Below are 13,651 nucleotides of genomic sequence, written 5' to 3'. Positions count from 1 at the left end.
GTTTTTAAGGCAAATACCTTAACCATTAGGCTACCCTCCCAATCCCGTTCTTTGGCTACAGTTCTGACATGACCACCTAGCATGCATTAGACTAAGTCAGCCCTTGTTTACCCTGCAGTTATCCTTATCAACCCGCTTACCATCGCCCACCAAATTTAAAATTCGGCAATGTCCACCTAAACTCATAATAACAATAATAATGGTAGTAATAACCGGAGGGACCGGGATTGACCGTCCAAGCTGTAAGAACAACTTGCATTTAGACAGGACACACGACTGTTGGCTAAACAGCAACGTGGCGCTGCCTCCCTCACCTACTATAACACCCCCAGCTTGAGGGGCAAAGTAATCAATAACATGACAGTACGTACCAAAAAAAAAAAAAACGACTACTTCAACCTGTCTCTGAGTATTATCACCGGGATTAGATCGATGTTACACTTTCCGGTACTTTTCCGATATCGGGGCATCACTTATAAAACGCTAGCGCTCGAGTCGCACGCGCTTAAGTGGTTGTTTCGAAAGTCCAAGAAAAAGGCATGAAGCACCCTTTTTTACTGCGTTGTAACGACTGAAACTGAGAAAATGTAAGAAAAAATGGGAGCACTGACTGGTCAAACTGACAACTGTCATGTTTTTCCTACACTAAATAAATTACGATTATTTGCTTTGTTTTCCCTAGTAAGGGCTGCACTTCTGAACATCTCAGCGTTACAGAGATGCCAAGGCACAATGAAAGGGTTCTGAGTTGAAATCCGTCTATCTAGTGACAGCTAATCGGAAAAACTGATTTGCCCTGTCAGGCATTATTACAAACAATATCAAGTGTGAAACTCAGGTGTCTGCTTAGTGAAGCAGTTGTTTCGAAAGACACAGACATTAAGTAGCCTTTTTGGACTGCTTTGTAATGAGTCAAACTGCAGAAAATGTCAGAAGAAATGGGAGCAGTAATTGATCAAACGAACAGTCGTTTCCAACACTAAATAATTACACTTTACTTCAAACGAATGCATGTAAATTTGCGTTCTGCTATTGTGTCAACTTGTGAAGTTAATGGGACTATTATTTTAAAAAGTCAGGCTAAGATTATTTCTGGATTTGTCCAAAGATTCTAGATGTAGTGCACCGACCGCTCTGACTAGTTATCCCCAAGTTCAAGTCTGGCGGGTGGAAAAGTGCATCGGTCTATCAACCTACAACTCTTTTTTTTTGTTTGCACTGGGTTGTCAGGGGGTTGCATACCTCTCAAGTGTACCTCATTACGAGGAAAGTACCTCATTTTGGGGTCTTAAAAAGTTCATGTTCCTCGAAGTTCCTCAAAGTTCCACATTGAAAGACTCTCTCACAAATTCAGTGTTAGGAATTTTTTTTAAGTGAAGTCTATTGTAAATAGAAATGAATCATATTAATTCATTAAACAATCTTCTTTATAAGTAAAACCAGCATATGTTTACCATCATACGACCTTCCTAGTTGAAGACGCCAGTAAGACATTGGTATGTGCTCCACATTTTGCCCATTTGTTCCACATTATGAGGGCTAGTGTTCCTCATTTTGGAGATGGAAAGTTGAGAGCTATGGGGTTTGAGGTCAACAGTGACAATTATCTAGCGCCAATGTTTACACCGCCTGATAGCTAGCCATTTAGTTGTTGTTACTTGCTCTGTAACCCGTTTAACTAGAAAGGTACACATTTCACTTTATGCTGACGCGTAAACCTGAAATTCATACTTGAAATTAATGGGGGCAAGAGACTGAAAAGCAGTGAAACTTCTCACGACTTTCCATGTATTTTCATACCACTGTGAAACAAAGAATGGTAAAGTTCTTCGTAGTCCAAATAACAGAATTCCCTCCTGACCTCTGTTTCCTCACTTCCACGAATTAACCGGTTTAAGCCCAAACCTGATTGGAAAAAAAAATATCCGAGACTTTCGGGATTTGTAGTCAGGCACCAGTAAAAACAGTGTTTTCCAACTGTACAGTGGACTCCAGACAACTTCAATTTCCATAATTCTCTAAAGGCTTCTGATTTGACAGAGAAAGAGACGTCATATGTTTTGGTACAGCATGCACAGTGTTGTTACTTCTTTGTTTGAGTTCATAGCAGAAGTTCAAAACGGACAGTGGAGACGGTACACGTTATAACGATTTAAAAGCAGGTTATGATTTAGGGACTGTAATTCCAAAGGATTCTTTGTGTACTTTATTGGGACATTAAGTTATATACAGGGCTATACACTTTGCTTGGACAAGAGCAAATTAAAAGTAAGTGTGGAATATCGTAAGTATATGTGTTTACCTACACATATATTTGCAGACTCGCACATAAATATGTTTGTTTATAAATATATAAAAAACGAGATGAGAAAAAAAAACAATATGAATATATAAATTGTATTGTATACAGATAGACCTGTATCTTAACTTTTTTGAAAAAGAATAATGCTGTTTGTATGTAACATTCACTCTGTGTGTAAACATTTCATGAAATGATAACTGTAGCTGTGTATTGTAGTTATTTAAGGACAATCACCGTTCGCACCGGTGTGTGTCGGGGGTCTACAGCTTGGATAATTTTTGCTGTGTACAGCAGCAGTATAGCGCACAAAATATTGTTTGAGTATTGGCCTAAGTAAGCCATCAGCAGAATTATACTTTACAGCCACCACTTTTATTAGCAAAAGTGTTCCTCGTAGCTGTTTTTAGAAAGATGGATGTAACTGCTGTCAGAAAGATGGATGTAACTGCTGTCCCGGACAGCATCCTCATTACGTTTTATTAAACAAGTTGGTAGTTATTGTGTTTGAGTATGTAGACATTAAAAAGTGTCATTGTGTTTTGTTTAATATTTCAGCTTGGCTAACTGCGTCGTTCACCCCAGAAGAATTAGGCCGTCGCTAGATGTTTTACTGTGAAGATGAAAGAGAGGTAGACATCATGTTTACGTGGGCATTTTAGAAGTCCACGGCCTCAGGATCTGGCTCGCCAGTGCTGCCTGACCTATTGTAAGGTTATTTGTTGTGTAACGGTGCAGCTTTTTTTTCTTTGTAACTTGCTAAGTTAGGGATCCGGCATAGCCCTGATAGATTGGAAGCAAACGTAAGGCATCAGTTGTTAAGCAAAATAGCTGAAACTATGCAGAAATTAAAGGCGTTCAGTGTCCTTTACTGCTGGGATTGCCCGCTGTTGTTGCTATTAGGACGGACCACTTGATGGCGCCATTTGGCTGCAGTTTTGACATTGTGAGCCACTGCTTGTCATAGAGTCATGGTGTACGGTTCAAGTTTACTTCTTGGACCGTCCGCTAAACATCCAATCAGTTGGGAATACTTTATACTACGCATGGACTAATGTGGTTTTAGTCAAGTTACGGTCATTTGCTTGTTGAAGTTGGAGTTGCATAAAAAGATGCAAGATTGAGGCGCGTCCTGTTTTTTGTATAGTCGCGTGATTTAGTTTACAGTATTCCCCCGTATTTGTTATAGTAGTTGGATTATGTGTCCAGTTTGGCCGATGTTGATATCTGTTTTGTCGTGATCCAGATGAGCTGCAATCAGGGGGTGGCTAAGGTGAAGGGAGCCGGCGTAGTATGAAACATTTCTGTGTCAGTTTGGAAGTAGCCAGCAGAGTGCAGCAAGTAAATTCGAGCGAATATTGCATCAGCTTAATATAAAAATAAAGGAACGTCATCCACACGAACAGACTGAGGTTAATGAAACTGCATAGAGCCTGTGGTCAGCTGTTAAACGTCCGGTATTTGTGGGAAACAAAAATAACGTTTATACTAGGATTGCGTATACCAGTGGCAGTATGTCTGTTTTGAATTACTTTGTATTTTTTCAAACAAATTAATTTGTAAGTGACGGTTTGGATTCCATGGCAAGACAGAAACAGATATTTCACAGAAATAAAAATATATTCAGTGCTGACACTGGTGTCCACATAGTAACAGACCCCGAAGAGAAAAAGAAATAGCAAGTCTGAATACGTGGTAATCAAACTGGAACACTTCATAGTTGGCGTCCCAACTAATAGTTGATAAAGTTGAAGTGACTATATAAATGCATGCTGAAATTGTCGTTTGGAAATTCACACTGGTGCTGTTCATGTCGCTTAGCTTAAGAGACTCGTGTATAAATGGGATGTAACAGCTGTGACAGAAAGTGGTCGCTAGCTGCATTAACCATGGTAGTTCCTCACTAGGATGCACGCCATTTTTCACCTGCCTAACCTGGTGTAGAACATTGACCCAGTTGGACCTTTTTCGGGAGAAAAAAATGAGTTTTACAGAAAGTGCCATGTGATATTTGTCAGTACCGGAGCTGCCACCACCGACTATAGAGGTTGGAACATATGTGAAAATGGGACCTCAAGAACCATGCTGCTCTGCGATCACCTGGTGTGGAGACCGTGCTAAGCTTTCTGATCTTCCTTGCATTAAAAGCGAACGGCATTGTGCTAGTATTTGCATATTTTACGACTTAGTGAGTATAGGTGCTAAAACCATCTCTTATGTTTCTAGATAGCTTTTTGTAGCACCTTGGTACCAAACTGCTCAAACCTACAGTACTGGAACTGGTGATTTAGTAAGAGCTTTTAGAAAATTTATACAATGCCCCTCAACCTCTTAGCACAAGAAATCTGGACTAAGCCAAAAATAATGGGGGGAGGGGTAAAAGCCCAAAATAGGGACATATTTTAAGTATTGCTCATAAACTTAGAGAGATGCTAAAATAAAAGGTTTTCCTGTTACCAAGCTTTTTTCAGGGTTATGAAATCCGAAACTGAAATATCTGTCATTATGTAGTAAATTCAGTCCAAACTAATTTTCCAGAAAACCACACATTTTACGAAGAAGAGACCAAAAATTTGAGGCAGCAATTTGGACATTTTGTGAAAATCTGGACAGTTGAGAGCTATGATTTATACTAGAAGTGTGTTCATTTTGTGTGGAATGAAAGTCTTTAGCATGGCCCACAGGGATTCTTGTGTCATTGCTGGTGATATACGGAGCTTGCCTGGCATCTAACAATAAATATATGAACAATAGTTAAGATTATAAATAAAATAACATTCAGAGTGTAGTTATGAAGCCAAAGTGAGGTGCATCTATGTCTCCATAGTTGTAGGTTTTCTTAGTAGTTTGTCTTGACTTGTAGTTGTGTGAAACTAATTACTATTTCTTATAGACTACGCAGACATGTTGGGCTGAAGTTGAGCAAAAAAAAAAGATGAGTAAGAGTGGCGTAACTTCATTTCATTGCTTTTGGCTTTCACAACATACTATTATTTACACTGCCATTCATAAAGATGGGTCAGCTGGCGGAGGTGGACTGGGATTGGTGGAGTATATGGGGCTGTTGCTTCTAGGTGTGGTATATTGGAGTGTACATACAATGTGATGTAAAGTAGTCTTTGAGGTGCTCTTTTTTCAAGTAAGCTAGTTATGCACCTTATCTGACAATGTGTATGATACAGCGTATCTGCACTACTAGTGTACTTTTGCATGTGGGACTACATTACATTGGGGAACTGGATGTGTTGTCACTACCTAGATGAAGAAACCCAAGGTGGACCAGATATACGGTGGCTGAGAGAGATGTAGAATAAAAAATCTTTATCAATAACTGACAAAGAACTGAAAAAGGAATGCCAAGTACATTAGTCACTGATTGGTGATGTGGATGCAGGTATGCAACTACAGCCCTTTGACATATGGAGTGCCCGTTAGGCAGTGAATAGTGATTTTTAATAGTGGGCAAGGGACAGTAAGCACTTGCATACCAAGTATGAATGAGAGCAACCAAACTTTTTGCTTGCTAGTAGGAGTGGAGGTTGTCTGGAGTCTTGGCAAATAACATTATGCTGGAGAAGGTGGATGATCAGACCCTTTTTTTTTTTTTGAATGTAATGCCTCCCTTCACAAGTATTTGTCTAAAGATTTCACTGAACTTGAAAGATCTCAGAGCTTTCTAACTAAAAAAGATCAGTGGCCTCAAGTCTTGGTTATCTGGACAGAATTTCTTAGAGATTGCTCCTTGGAGATCTATGTTGACCCTTTCAGATCATAAAAGATCGACAATTTATTGACCTGTTCATCTGCAGAACATGTGGTTCTTCAGATACCCTGTTAAAAAAATGAAACCTTCATCAACAGATATATGTAAGAAAGGCTAGTCGTCGTCTTCTTCGTTCGGCTGCTCCCGTCAGGGGACGCCACAGCAGATCAGTTGTTTCCATTTCTTCCTGTCCTCTGCATCTTGATCTGTCACACCAACCACCTGCATGTCCTCTCTCACCACATCCATAAACCTTATCTTAGGCCTTCCTCTTTTCCTGTTACCTGGCAGCTTTATCCTTAGCATCTTTTTCCCAATATACTCTGCATCTCTCCTCAGCACATGTCCAAACCAACGTAATCTTGCCTCTCTGGCTTTGTCTCCAAACCTTCCAACCTGGGCTGACCCTCTAATATACTTATTCCTAATCCTGTTCATTCTTGTCACACCCAGTGCAAATCTTAACATCTTCAGCTCTGCCACGTCAAGCTTTGACTCCTGCCTTTTTGTCAATGCCACTGTCTCCAACCCATATAGCATAGCTGGTCTCACTACCCTCTTGTAGACCTTCCTTTTCACTCTTACTGGTACTCGTCTGTCACAAATATGTAAGAAAGGCTAGTGTGATAGATTAATTTAACAGCATATTCTCACCTGCTGAACATATTTCAACTACATGGTAAAGAGAGTAGTACTCTTGCCAGCAAAGACATAAACCTAGATAATTGGATGGGCAGCCTCAAGGTCTCCATCAGTCTATCTTGCATTGCCTTCCTTGAAGCTGGAGGAAACATTTGAATGCAGGCTGTTAGACTTATAATCTGCAGACTGATTGCCTAGGATTTACCATTTAACTTGCTTATGAATGTGAGTCTCATGTTGTTTAGTCTTGCATCTTACTTAACTAGGGAAGTTGTTTAGACACAATGGCACAGATAGACATGTTAGGTTTTCAGGGGAGGAGCTGCTAGCTTTTCACAAAGCAAAGAGAGAAGTAGACTGCTGTTGCTTCTCTTGCTCCAGTCCTGTCGAATTGGTTACTGTCTATGTTTTGGTAAAGTGAATCAATCTGAGAGATTTTCTAGTGATAAACCTGTAATATATAATTCCTTTTAGATTATGTTAATCCCTTTTAACTCTGCAAATCCAGGCATTATTTTACTTTTTTTTCATACTTAGAATGACAGTCCAGAATATTTTGCATCTCGTAGAGATAATATTTAATATCTTAAATTTGTAAAGTAGGGATACATTGCAGTTTGCATTGTCTTTTTAAATAAAGGATCTTTAGATCCTTTCCAGTTTGTTTGTTGAAGAGAACCATAATGAAGCACCATTTCCAAGGTGTTGTGTTACACAATTGACAGAAATTGACAATATGCTTGTAAGGTGAAGCTTTATGAGAGTGGAAAGTAAATACTATAATTTATGTGTTTATTGAATTTATATGTATATTTTATTTTCTTTATTTATTTAAATTTGTTAACCAGGTTAGAGTACAGATCTGCGTGAATGTGTTGCTGGCTCTGTATAGGTGTGAAAAAGCACACCCATAAAGAAACACGTGCAGTATGAGATATTTATCAGTATCAAAATGTATGTAGAATAACTATTAGGATCTACTCTTCTTCCCCGATTAGCACAATTTTAAAATTAATCCAAACCTTTTGTATCTAGTTGATGTTATGACCTAAGGGCAGACTTTTTTCTTTAAGATGTTAAACGTGTCAAGTTGTTAAATGTCACTAAAGTTTTCTTACATGTTAATATTAGCCTCAGGGGAATTGACAGTACTTCCTGGTTTTAAAATTGGTTGCATATTTTGTATACCGTGTGCCAGAAAGAAATGAAAGAGAAGTGACTATGTGTGTGTTAAACAGCATAGGCCCCAGCACAGACTCCTGCAGAATTCCAGATGTTATATAATAGTTATTAATGCCATTATTTGCACTGTATATTGATGTTGCTCAGCATACATTTAACTACACCACTTAAAATATTTTGAGAATAGAATCACAATGTCATCTGCTTGCCTTTTAGAATGAAGTGCTTGTGCAATCTTTTAGTTGGTAGATATACATTTAGCGGGGGGGGGGGGGGGTGCCTCCCTGCATTAAATAGGTTTTCAATATTTTGTTTTTTTTGTATTTTAGACATTTTGTGGAATATTAGTGAAGATGACTTGAGGCATTTCTGCCAGAGGTAAAGCCGAGTGAAGTGTGGGAGAGCAGCACACAAGGCAGGTGGGGGACATAAGTAGACAATGATAGGAAAGAGCCGGGCTTGGAGTGACAGGTAATAGACAACCAAATTATGACTAGACAGCATCAAGAGGGGAAGGCAACAATAAGAGGGGGGCAAGAAAATGGTGGGTTCAACAAGAGGCGACTGGGAGGAGGGAGTAGAAGAGTAAAAAAGGGGAAGGATAGAGAAAGCCATGAATCAGACAGAATCAAAGATGGTTTGTAGTAACAAAATAGGAGGTATGGGAAGGTCGCCTGGTACAACATGGTGGGGACAGTGGGGAAAGGTACAGCTGGAGGTGAACTGACATGAGGTAGGAAGGGAGGGCAGGTCAGATTGACTTTGTCACCAAGGGCCTCAACATCTTGGCGACAAATCGCGAGAGAGCGGGTTACGGTGAAACCAGTCACAACTGATGTCTGTATGCAAGTGATGGCCATCTGCCAACCAGGTGCATGCTCACAAGGCATTGGTACAGCTGGCTTTAGCTTCCCTTGCATCTGTTACTGTGGCACTTGCATATCCTTTGCCTGCTCCACAGGCATCAGTGTACACTCCATCAGTTTGCTGATATCTTTTGGAAATGTGGTAACTTCAGACATCAGTCTGCTTCCCAGATGCCTTCAGGCACTGGTGCGTATGCAGATAGTTTTTTCTGCTCAGCACATAACCCTCTCCCATAGTACGTTAGAAAAGTCAGTACTTTTCCGTTATCGGGTCAGCAGCTGTAATCACCATTTGGAATGTTAGGCCGCAGTTGTAAAGATCATACTGCTGCTGCTGATGTGTATACAATACACAAACAATTAAAAGTCACCTTTCATAGGTTCATAGGTTGATACTAGGCTTTCTGCCCTAGGGTATTTATAAACCTAGCCAGAGTGTGTTCGGCTTTCGCCACCCTTTTAGATTAGTTGACTGTGCCTCTGTATAGTAGGTCACAGAAGATAGCCCTTTTAAGGTTAGTTTACTGTGCCTCTGTCTAGCAGGGACACAGAAGAGATCCCAGGTTTTAATCTACGATCTCCCATCCACTCGTCAGGATTTCTCTTGAAGAGGGTCATTGAGATGCACTGCCTAACATGGATTGGGATTTTGTTCCAGTGTGAAGGGAGCCTCTGGGATACGAATCTGTCCCTCCAGCATGTCCAATTTATTTCTGTGCTGAGGTTTAAGTCCCTGGAGCACGTAGCTCTAAGGGATTTGGATTTCCTGAGGTGGAGCATGTCCATTAATTCTGGTTTGGACATGGCTTTATACATCAAGCACAGATCGCCTCTGAGTAGACGGTACTCAACTGAGTAGAGCTGGAGTTTCTTTAGCCTAACTGCGTAGGGCATCTGTTTGAGTCCCTTGATCCTCTTGGTGAGGTACTTTTAGGGTCTTTCCAGTTGCTGCAGGTGTCGGGTAAGGTACATCCCAAATGGGGCATTGTATTAAATTATGGGCCTGATGAGTGATGAGTAGAGGGGCACAATGACCTCTCTTGATCTAGATGTGAACCCTTTTGTGATAAGGTGGGCTATATAGAAGGTCTTTCTAACCACTTTGGCAACGTGATTGCCAAAGGAGAGATTGCTGTCTACTTGGGTCCCCAAATCCCTAATTACTTCTTCCGTACTTAATGGATTACCACCTATGTGGTAATTTGTGGGCACTTTGTTTTTCCCAAAGGGGATGGCTATGCACTTTTTGGCATTTAGCTTTAGGCCATGGTTCTGGCACCAGTTATCCGTCTCTGTGAGACCCTTTTGGAGGATGCTTGTGTCAGTCGGTGAGTCGATTATGGCACCCAGTTTGCAGTCATCTGCGAACTTGGTCAGCCATAGTCCTCCCGTGTTAGCCTGTACCTCAGAGAAATATATACCGAACAAGAGAGGTCCCAGGATTGAGCCTTGTGGGATGCCACTTGTAACTGGTTTAGAGTCTGACATGGCACCTGCAATTCTGACCATGTGGTTTCTATCCCTGAGCCAGTTTGCAACCCATCTTGTGACATAGGGGTTGATATTTAAGCTGGTGAGCTTATGTATGATGCCCGAGTGGGGTATTGTGTCGAAGGCTTTTGCGAGGTCCAGGTAGGCTGTGTGGACTACCTTCCCTTCATCTATGGCCTTGGTGACTGTTTCAAAGAAGTCAACCAGGTTCAAGAGGCAAGATCTGCCCTTAACATAGCCGAATTGGGTAGGCTCCAGTGTTTGGAGGTTCCCAATGTCTTTGTTTATGAGTTCCATGATGATACGCTCCATAGCTTTGCAGACCAGACTAGTCAGGCTTATAGGGCGATAGTTTCCAGGGTCCGTTGTGGCACCACCTTTGTGGAGTGGGACCACTGTTGCTGTATGCCATTCCTTGGGTACATATCCTGTAGTAAGGCTGAGATTGAACAGTGACTCTATGTGAGGGTTCAGTTCTTCTTAGAGCTCATGTAAGACGCAGCCTGGGACACCTTCTGGTCCCATTGATGCTGTGTTTTTTGCTTTGGAGAGGGCAGCTCTCACCTGTGCATCTGTGATGTCAGGGAGGCTACACTCTGTTGGGATAGACATTTGCTCTTTTTTGGGGGAAGGGGGAGAGAAGTTTGCACTGAACCTGTCTGCCAGGATGTTGGCAATGTCTGTGGGTTCAGTGTATTTTTTTGTCATTTTGCACTAACTTAGAGCATATCTGGGAGTTGCCACCCAGGTTCCTGACAACTAAAGAAGGCCTTGTGACTATCTTTAGCTTCTTGTGCAGTTTTTCTTTCGAAGCTGGCCTTAGATGATTTTATGAGGGATCGTAGTTTCTTGCTAGTACTGATCAGAGATGCCTTCCCTTTTTGGGATTTTGCTTCCTCCTTCTGTTGTATAGCTTATTTATGGCTGGGGTCCACCAGACAGGTCTCCTGCCTTTGGGGGAGTGAGTCTTGGTTTTATTTGGGATAACACGATCCATGCATTCCTGTAGGTGTCCATAGAATGCGTTTGTAAAGGATTTTGCAGTTTGGGTCATATTTTCCACTGGCCCAGGGGCTTTGAAGGATTCCACCTCGGTTTTGAGAAGTGTGAAGTTTGCTTTTGAGAAGTTCTTCACCGTGGTTTCCTTGGCTGGGGGTGGGGACGGGATATGGATGTCCATTGAGATTAATTTATGGTCAGATCTTACTAATGAGGGGTATACCTCTGGTATGGAACATAGAGTCCCCATGTTGGTGATGATCAGGTCCAATATGTTTTCCCCTCTTGTGGGAGTGGTGACCAGTTGTTCCATAGCATTTGAGTTTATAAATTCTAGGAACCATTGGGCGAGGGTGTTGGAGCTTGAGTAGTGCTCCCAGTCTATGTTTTGGTAGTTGACGTCACCCAATATGATGGTGTTTGGAGAGACCTTCATATTCTCCAGTGTTCACAGGAAAGCTGAGTGGGGTTCCTGAGTTTGGGAGGGTGGTCTGTAGCAGGCTACAAAGTGAAAGGCAGTTTTGCCCACTGTTAGTTGCACATGGATGGTCTCCGATGCTTTGTGCAGTGCCACTAACCTGGAGGTGTGGGTATCTTTGATGAATATGGATTCCCCCCCCTCCTTTTGTGGTTCGGTCTGAGTTTTGGGGCCGAAAAGCATGGTATGACCTGGTAGTGCTGGGGTGCTCTCGGGAGCCTTGAACCAGGTTTCTGTTACTGCACAGATATCGATATTCTCCAAACTGAGGAGAGCCTCGAGTGCGTGCATCTTGAGGTTTAGACTTCTGGCATTGAGCAGCATTACCCTTAGTTTCTTTTTCCTTGTGTTGTCTATGGAGGTGGGTTTGTCTTTTGAGCCTTGCCTAAAAAAGGCACTATGGGGGTGGCAAGAGTCATAGCCAATATTTGAACCAGCATGGCATACATGAAAGCAGAACTGGGATCTGAATGTTGATAAGTTTGTAGCTTTGTTTCCACAAAACACAGCAGCTTCAGTTTTTTTTTTTTTTCAGACGAATTGTGCTAAATAGCTTGGACTTGAACTGTTATGTCTGGATAGTAAACTGTGCACATTTGTATGGTTAATGTAGACATTATGTGACAATGCAGAGGTAGAACTGATAACTTTAAAATTGTCTGCTTTAATAACAGCAGAAGTCATCCAACAAGCAGCAGGAGGTGTTTTTGTCAGATTTTACATGCTGTGCACGCCTTGATATTGTCTTTGGGATCTCCTCAGTACAAAAGGTGAAAGGAAGGGCCTGACCTTGCATAGCCTTGTATCTAATGCTTTATTGGTGCAGATGTGAAATCTTGATCCGCCAGGCCTTTTTTTGTCATTTATTTTTAGAATTGTTGAACAGAAATAGAAGAGCTTTGGATTACGCTGGAAGGCGTGTTTTCGCTGAAATTGTTGCCTTTCAGTGATTTGTGCTAATACCTGGCTGTGGTGTTATACAACTAACTGGGAAATTAATAAACACCTGAACTGAAAATGAATGTGTTAAATGGGCTTTTTTGATTTTGTAATGTTTTATTTTTTTTGAGATGTAAGAGAAAGATCTGAGGTATACTGTGATGAAATCCATTGTACCTATTTTTGAAAAATTGACTGATCATGATTTCCGTTCTTTCCAAAAAAAATTTAAAAACTTTTACCAGGGAAAAACGAGTGAAATCAGAACCAGCAGAGATGTAACAGCAGTTACTTCTCGATGTATATTTCACGCCACGACTGTTGCCCCGTTAATGGAAAAGTACTGAAAAGTCAGCATCAGGCTACTCTCGAATATTCCAGCATTTCCTTAATCTTTATTTCCCATAAGTTACTCTATTTCCAGCCACACACCCCCCTCTCTCTCCCTTTTCTTACTTCACCTACATCTTTTATAATTTCTTATCTCCTCTACCACACTCTAAATTGTAGCTATACTATCAAAATGTATGTACTTCCTTGCATTGCACATGTTAGGTGCATCCTATGCTGTAAATGTTAATACTTTAAAGTAATACTGTAGCATGACTAGCAAACGCAGGAATGTTTCTTATGACACAATGGTTCACCACCTGTAAACTTCTACATGTAGTAATATAACAGGCGAAGTTGATAACTGAATATGTAATTATAAACTGTACATGTACATATTATTGTAAATTGTACTTGTATATGTAATAAGTAGATTGTAATTAGATGGAGCCTTTCTCCTTGGTCCACCACTGAAAATGGGCTTTGCCCAGTCGGACTGTCACTGTCAATGAAGATAAATAGTTCTCTTTCCCTAGCTCACAACCCTGGACCGCAGTCTGTCACTGTGGCTCATTCCCTGTTTACTCAGACATTCACACCTTAGGAGTAAAATTAAACTTGGCCTTAAATGACTTTCCTAGACTTTACCAGTGAAAACTGAT

General features: G+C 41.0%; 1 protein-coding gene across 1 annotated transcript in view; it reads left to right on the top strand.

Moving 5' to 3' along the window:
• Positions 1-2,048: 2,048 nt before the first annotated feature.
• The window catches only part of KLHL24 (kelch like family member 24), a 330,366-nt gene continuing 318,763 nt past the window's right edge, over positions 2,049-13,651 (top strand). Inside the window, exon 1 of the mRNA XM_044070011.1 lies at positions 2,049-2,268. The gene's annotated coding sequence lies outside the window, so the exon portion shown is untranslated. The remainder of the gene's footprint in view (positions 2,269-13,651) is intronic.

This window comes from Protopterus annectens, chromosome 4.part1 (genome assembly GCF_019279795.1).
Source record: "Protopterus annectens isolate FY-2018-M chromosome 4.part1, PAN1.0, whole genome shotgun sequence".
Lineage (NCBI taxonomy): Eukaryota > Metazoa > Chordata > Ceratodontiformes > Protopteridae > Protopterus > Protopterus annectens.
Note: the sequence above shows the minus strand (reverse complement) of the source record. Positions and strands in the feature narration are given on the sequence as shown.